Source organism: Beta vulgaris, chromosome 6 (genome assembly GCF_026745355.1).
Source record: "Beta vulgaris subsp. vulgaris cultivar EL10 chromosome 6, EL10.2, whole genome shotgun sequence".
NCBI lineage: Eukaryota > Viridiplantae > Streptophyta > Magnoliopsida > Caryophyllales > Amaranthaceae > Beta > Beta vulgaris.
Genome location: NC_079207.1, coordinates 33,535,752 through 33,544,160, shown reverse-complemented (window position 1 = coordinate 33,544,160; position 8,409 = coordinate 33,535,752).

Below are 8,409 nucleotides of genomic sequence, written 5' to 3'. Positions count from 1 at the left end.
TATTATATTATATTATATTATATTATATTATATTATATTATATTATATTATATTATATTATATTATATTATATTATATTATTATCACTGCTAGTAGTTATAATTTAATTTAGTTCAGTTGCAATAAGTTTAGTTCAATTGATTTATGCCGAAGAGAACATACCCTTATAGTATTTGGTTCTCATTTTGCACAAGAATTAAGAAAATTGTCATCTGCTTTAAATATTAGAAAAATTGATAAGAATAATCCAACCTTTGGCCGGTCTTCCACCAATGGTACCACCTTCATTTAATCCAGCTATAATCCCACCTTTGACATCAATATTCTCTCAATGGTACCTAAAACCTACAACCTGTTCAATAGGTAAAAAAAAAAAAGGATGCTAGTTACTTTCCCCCCAAAATCACTTTGTCCTTTCAACTTATCCCCAACCTCTGAACATCCTCTTCTCCCAGAAAACGCGAAACCTCCATTGTTGCCCAAGCTTATCTTCACCAAAAATCTCTGCAATTGTTCAATCAAGGTCCATTGTTGAAGTTCGTGGAATTCAAAGTGCCTAGAAAAAATCGAAAGCTCCCCCATCTCAGTTAGGTATGTAAATTTTCAAATTTACGATTTAAAATTCCAAATTTATGTTAAAGATCGCAGCTTTTGATATTGTGTTGCCCTAGAATTTGTTAAAAAGTGTTTGAATATGCCCTAATTGCATGTATGATTCTGTTGATGTTGTTTTCATTAAAATAGGTTCTAGGTTTGAATTTTTGCATGCTCTTCCGGATATGCTATGGAATCAACACTTGGTAGACTTAGGTTTTGGCATGGGGTGTATGTTTAAGAAAACTAGTAAAAGGATTGCTTATTTAGGAGGACAAGGTAGAACATTTCTTGTAGATTCAGATGAATTATGTTGGTTTTGGTTAGAGGAGTTAGCTCAGGAATGTGGGGGTTATAAGAAGACTGATGATGTGTATTATTTGATACCCGGTACAACTCTAGATGATGGGTTGAGGCAGACTTTTGGTGATGATGAGGTTAGAGATCTAATTGCTCTTGTTTTGAAGCATAGGTGTGTTTATATGTATGTGTTACATGGTGTAGATGATCCTGAAACTTTTCCTAACATTTCACTACCATTAGAAGGTCCATCAATTGAGAGTGAAAACCCAGCCAAAGAAGATAAAACCCCACCTTCCCACATTACCCATGAGATTCATCTTGAACAAACTGATACACCTATTTCCCACACTGAGATGCCTAATACACAACAATCCAGTAGCCTTCTTAAATCAAGTCAAACACCGAAAAAGTCAAGGGACAAGTTAGGTGTGAGGAGGGGTCCACCTAGGAGTCCACGTGGAGTTAGTGTTGAATTACTACCTGATGCATCAGTTTGGTAGAGAGAGTATAGCTTTCCAAAATATTCTTCCACATCATCACCTTTTAAAGCACAAATACCTCCCCCAGTTGAAACATTTATCTCCACCCATCCACATCAACCTACACCTACCCCATCCCAACCAACACAACAAGTAGAAAACCAAAAGAAACCAAAAAAACCTGTGCAACAAACTGAAACAACTGATAACCCTAAATCTGCCCCTTCTCAGTCAACAACAAAATCCACTTTCATAACAAGCAAAGTTCCAGATGACTATGAGTGGTTAGATCCTAGGAGTGATGAAAATATCAATTGGGATGATTTCTTTGCTGAGCAAGGGCTTTCAGATTTAGAGGAAGATGGTGAAGATGAGTATGAACCATCAAAGGGTGAGGGTAGTGATGAAGATTTAAATGAAAAAGAATTGGAGAAGGATACAGAGGTTGGATTGGATGAAGAAGAGAAGGTGAATTTGAATTTGAAGATGATGAAAACAGTGATGAGGAGCACACTGAGGCTTTGAACAAAGTTAGGGGAACTAATTCTAAGTTAGAGAAGATAGCTAAACAATTACAGGAAGAGGCTGCAGAGGGGAGGTTAGGGTGCATACAGAGGTTGGATTGGATGAAGAAGAGAAGGTGAATTTGAATTTGAATTTGAAGATGATGAAAACAGTGATGAGGAGCACACTGAGGCTTTGAACAAAGTTAGGAGAGCTAATTCTAAGTTAGAGAAGATAGCTAAACAATTACAGGAAGAGGCTGCAGAGGGGAGGTTAGGGTGCAGTAGTGAGGCAGTAAAGGGAAGTGAACACATGGAGGTTGGTAGTGATGCTGAAGGTACAAATGATGACATCCATGCACCACCAGAAAGTGGTTATGAAAGAACTGAGGATGAAAGGAGAACTGCTAGGGGAATGTTGGTTAGTGAAGATGCTGATTTTTCCAAATTCAATTGGAAAGTAGGTCAAAGATTTCCTTGTAGAGATGCATTTAGGAAAGCTGTTTCAAAATATGGTATACTTCAAGGCAAAAATTTAAGGTATATTTCAATTAACAAAAATAGGCTAGAAAGACTTGGAGTGGTTTATGTAGAGGGATGTCCATTTAAGCTATATGCTTCTTGGGATACTAGGAGAGCAACATACTTGGTGAAAATGGTTAAGAATGAGCATAGTTGTAATAGGACAATGGAGAGGAATCACCAACTAAAGTCAAGTTGGTTGGCACAACAGTTTTTAGAGGTATTCAAGAGTAGACCACATTGGCCTGCTAAGGAAATTATAGAAACTGTTAGGAGAGCATATAGGATTGTGATTAAAAGGGATGTTGCATACAAGGTTAAGTACCTTGCACATAAGCTTCTTCATGGCTCTATGCAAGAGCATTATCTGAAGATTGGGAGGTATTTAGAAGCTGTAAAAGCTTCTAGTCCAGGAACTCATTTGGAGTTGTACACTGATCCAAGCGTGGAGAAACAACCTCCTGTTTTTCAGAGGTTATATGTGTGTTTTGAGGGTCTGCAAAGGGGATGGAAGGAAGGATGTAGGAAGATATTTTGTGTTGATGCTTGTTTTTTGAAGACGTTTCTTGGGGGCCAATTGATGTTTATTTATCAGTCTATCATAAATGGTGTTGCATTAGTGTTCCCCAAAGCTGAACATAGACATTGTGCTAGGCACATTTTTGCTCTGTGGCATAAGAGTTATAGGGGGGATGAGATGAAACTGTTGTTTTGGTGTATAGTAAAGGCATACAATGAGGCAGATTATAATGATGCATTAGATAATCTAGCCAAAGTGAGTGATGAGGCTGCATATAGTTTCAAAGCATACAATCCCAAACTGTTTTGTAGGGCATTTATGAGCACTAGCACTAAAGCTGACATAGTTACTAGTCATCTAGCATAAACTTTCAATGGTTGGATCATAAATGCTAGGACAAAACATGTCATCTATATGCTATAGGATATTAGGGCATCTTTGAAGCAAAGATTGGTTAAAAAAAAGCAAGAAATGGAGAAGTCTGCTTCCCTCATTTGCCCTAGAATCATAACAAAGCTTGAAAAGGAAAAAATCAAGGCTGCTTTTTGTGATGTGCTACCATCTACTGAAACTCTATTCCAAGTAAATCACCAACTGGACAGTTTAACAGTTGATTTAGAGGCAAGAACATGCACATGTGGGAGATGGGATATATGTGGTTACCCTTATTGTCATGCTATTGCTGCCATTTTTTTCTGTCACAAAGAAGCAGAGGAGTTTGTCCATGAATGCTACAAAAGAGAGGTGTATCTTAAGGCATATGCAGGTTTCATTCCACCATGTGAGGGTGAGAGACATTGGGCAAGGGTTTCACTTCCACTAGACCCCCCTATTAAAATTGGACCTGGTAGGCCTAGGAAAATCAGAATTAAGGACCCTTTGAAGATCCTAAATACTCTGGGAAGATGAGTAGGCATGGTATTGAGATGACATGTACCATATGTAAAACTAAGGGCCATAATAAAAGGAGGTGTCCAAATAGAGATTCTGCTGTGAGTGTGGGAGTAAGTCAGAGCAAGAGACCAAGGGGAAGGCTTAGGGCTGATTGTCAACAACAACAAGCAACCACTAACAAGCAACTACACAACAAGCCATCCACTTCACATCATCTGCACAACCCACAACACTTGGAAGGGGTGGCAGAATGATCAGAGGAGGTAGATGATCAAGGGGTGGCAGAGGTAGAGTTGGTGGTGGTAGAGGTGCAGCTGCTGGTGGGAAGGGTGAAGTTGCTGGTGGTGCTGCTGCTGCAACGGGTCGAGGTAGAGGTTGAGGTCGAGGAAGAGGAAGAGGAAGGAACAATGTCAGTTTTTATACTTGTTGTTATGGTTTGGTTTTAATTTTTTAACGAAAATTGATTTACGACTGTTTTGTTTCTTAACAGATTCCAACTGGATTTGGTGTCTTGATAATGAATGATGGATCAACCATCACTAATGTAATTGTTCTTAGAAATAATTTTGCCTCCTAATGATCATTATGTAAAAGTTCGGTTTACTAACTTATCTATTATATTGGTTTTCAGGAACCCGGGTCACGAGGTCCGAGAATTATTTCAAGTCAAGCATCAACTACTTCTGTGGCAAATAAGAATATCTCCATGCAAAAATGATTTTTATAGTACTTTGTATAGGATCGATGTTTTGTAATAGATTATGGTTATTATTCGTGTTCAACAATTTGGTACCTTTTAATAACCGTTGGTTCAATATTGAACACAATACAATGGTGTTCGTTTTGAATTATGTGTATGAAATTCTCAACTTCAAATATTTTTGCGTCGCATTTCCCAAATGTTGTTAACATTTCTCCTTCAAATGAAGCTACTAGCAATGTTATTTAGTCCATCAAACCCGAACACGTTCATTCATTAATACTTCCAAATAATACAATTCATGATAAAGCGTGAAGTACATTCCAAGCCCTAACATAGCACCTACATCAATTCACTTCAACATGTAGATAATAATACCAAACAAAATCCAAGACATAACCATAGCTATTTGAAAAGCTTTCTCCCTATTATTATCTAACATCGGTCGAACACGTAATAGATGAATGTTGGATGATAATCTTTTGTTTTCCACTTCAAGCTCATGTTTTTCCTTCTTCATTCTGATTAGTTTATCTTCCAAAAACATCTTCTCAACTTCAAGCTCAATAATGGTACTGTCTCTGTCCAAAATTTTGAATTGCAAATCCCTTATCCCACTGGAAATCTCCTCCTCCTCAACCACATCACAAACCCACTTGAAAAAATGACAATTTTTGTTCCCCTAAATAAAACAGCCACGTCTATCCATAAGTAGTGAGAGCGAGCTTGGTTCGCACTCCTTCGTACACGCCAGGAGTCCATTGATGAGAAGGGGAAAAAAAAAAGGATGTTAAACTAACAATAATCAGGAAATTTAAGTTTTTGTAACTAACAATAATCAGGAAATTTAAGCTCAATATGTAACACTACTTACATTCCATTCCGAGCATTGATAAAATTTCCTCCCAAAATTTGGACCTTGCTTCTTACAAGTAAGTACAACAGCGCTTGCTCCATGATTACACAAGATTGGTTTTTTGCGTGAAGAATGAGAGGATGAACCACTCAATGAACCTCCTGCCATGGCTATAAGAACAGAGGAAGAAGAGATTTGAAGAAGAAATAAAAAAGGAAAAAAGCGTGAGAAGCAGAGTGTGAGGAAGAGAGAGGATGAAGGAGGAAGAGGGTGAAAGAGATGAGTGGCAGTTAATAAGGAGGGAGAAGATAAAAAAAATTAAAGCTAAAATAAAAATAAACATAACGGCTACATACTTACTTACCTGCTGCAACAGGTGACCTTCAGGTAACGTACCATTGAGAGAATATTGATGTCAAAGGTGGGATTATAACTGGATTAAATGAAGGTGGTACCATTGGTGGAAGACCGGTCAAAGGTTGGATTATTCTTATCAATTTTTCCTTAAATATTTGTAGTATTAACGTTGGAAAGATAATTTTTCACATTGAAAAGGTTTTGCTAAATATTTTTTTGGACCCTTTTTGGAAACTCGTGGTAAGATGAACTTCCTCTGGGTTGCCCTTGCACATGGCCACTCACCTAGAGGCTCAACAAGCCCCAAACCACGGGTACATACACCTAAAATAGGTGCTCAACCACAGGTACAAGCACTCAAAATAGACACCCAACTACAAGAACAGAAGCCTAAAATAGGAGGGAAAAGAGAAGGAGAGACCCTCGTATACAAGGGGTTAGTAGGAAAAAAAAGGACGACATTTGGCAACCCAACATTGAAAACTACCTAAATTAAATATGGCTGTAACTTTTCATGTAAAAATAAGAACAAATATAAAAAGTGGAATGTGGGCATGTGGCTACAACTTTTAATGTAAGAACTAGTTATTAGGCCCGGGCTATGCCCCGGGTAAGAAAAAATTTCATTTATTAATATAATACTTTATGATAATAACAATAAACACAATTTAGCCTAGTGGTTAAGACTTTAGTATATGTACTTGAGGTCTCGTGATCAAACCCTATACTCCCTCCGTTTCCTAAAGATCTTCCCACTTACTGTTCCTACAGATACCAAGGAAAATCAAGTTGTGTGGGGCATGGTGTGAGTAAAGTAGGAGAGAAAAAGGGGTTAAGAGATAAATAAACAAATAAAAAAGGGTTAAAGTAAGAGAGAAAGGGAGTAAAATTGAATTAATAATGAATGGTGGACCATGTGATAGTGACATGAGAGGGTAAATAGGGAAATTTGTTTTGCCAAATAAGGAATAAAGCAAAAGAGGGAAGATCTTTTGGAAACACCCTTAAACGGAAAGAGGGAAGATCTTTAGGAAACGGAGGGAGTACTACACAATTTCTAAATTTTTTTATTGTACATAGATTACATGAAGTAAAACTCCCTAGGGGTAGTACTGTAGTGGTCAACACTGCTCTTCAAATGGTATCATGCATACATAATTAATTTTAATGAACATGCAAATTTATTTATTTTTAAGGATGCAAGGGATATGTTTAATAACATTAACTGTGGAAATATGGATCACTAAGAGAAGTTAGATGAGATGGTGATTCTTTGAAAACCCTTACATAAGGTCAGGGGTTTGAGCCCAAGCTTTAGCATATTTATTTTTAAAATAATGACCACTTGACTTTGTTGGTTGACAGACACGTGGCGAAATTCTGGTGGCAGGAAGAGGGTGTCATGTGGCGCATCGACGTTGTTACGCACGCCTTTTAATATATTAGTATTGATAAGTACCAAAAAGGAAAAAAAATTGTTTGATGAAGAAATTCAAGGAATAAAGTACCATTTCAAAAATATTGTATAACATTAGAAACAAGAAGAATATTTTAGAACACCCGAAACGGAATACAAGCACTGAGGTGAATGCAATTTTTAGTACTTATTTCAGCTTCTTAAGATAAATTTCTATTAAGTGAATATTTATAAAAAAAAAATTGGCTAAAATTTATACATATATGTCAATAGACAAAACTCTTGCACGGCCACTCAAGTGGTACCCATTGTTAATCTAGGTCCACTAAGTGAAATTTCAACTTTTTTTTTAAGAGGTAAGTAAAATTTTAACTTGTTAAGCCACAATTATTGGGAAAAAGAACTTGTTATGTAATACTTCATATTTTTGAGTATTTATTTAGGTAATTAAAATATTAATTTTCTAAAATAAATATTTTAAGCAAAGGGTATTTTAGCAATTTCACTCATTTTGAATTATTTTGGCGGAAGGTGGCGCCAAAATTGAATTTGTTAAGCTTTTGGTTTTAAATCCTAGTCAAAATTATTCAAAAAAACAAAAAAAAAAAGTTTTAGGCCATTATTTTTTTACGGTATTGTAAAGTAAATGGGGGGATTTTGTATTCCTAAAACTTCCAAATTTATGATGAAGGTTACAAATCTTGGTTTAATCTCATAATTTATGGTGAATGTTACAAACTATTTCATTTTGGAAATTAAGTACTACCTATTCTACTCCTATAAATACCCCACACCTTAAGCCATATTTTCCACACAAAAACTTTGGAGAATCCACACTCTCTTACTTTTAGGTTCTTCTTTCTCTTCTTATCTTTTCTAGTTTTATATTTCTTATTCAAGCTCTAATTTTCTTTCGGTTAAGAATGAAAAAGATTTTCCATGTTTCTTACTCAAAAATATTATGCTCGTAATAGGTTATTCATGTTTAAATTCATGATTAAGTTCATGTGATAAATTACTTATTTGTTGGTTATGAGAAAGCTCAAGGATAAGACTAAGTGAAGATACTAGTATACTATTTGTGCAAGATCAAGGTACATTATGTATCTAGATCTTTTGAAATGTGGTTTATGTGATAAAGTTGTTTATTGATTTATTGGTTGGACTAGTTTAAGAATTTTGTTTTAAATGGTTATAATATTTTATTATTCACTTTTGGAAGTGAAAAGAAGGAATGATTTTTATCAATCATCTTTATATATAG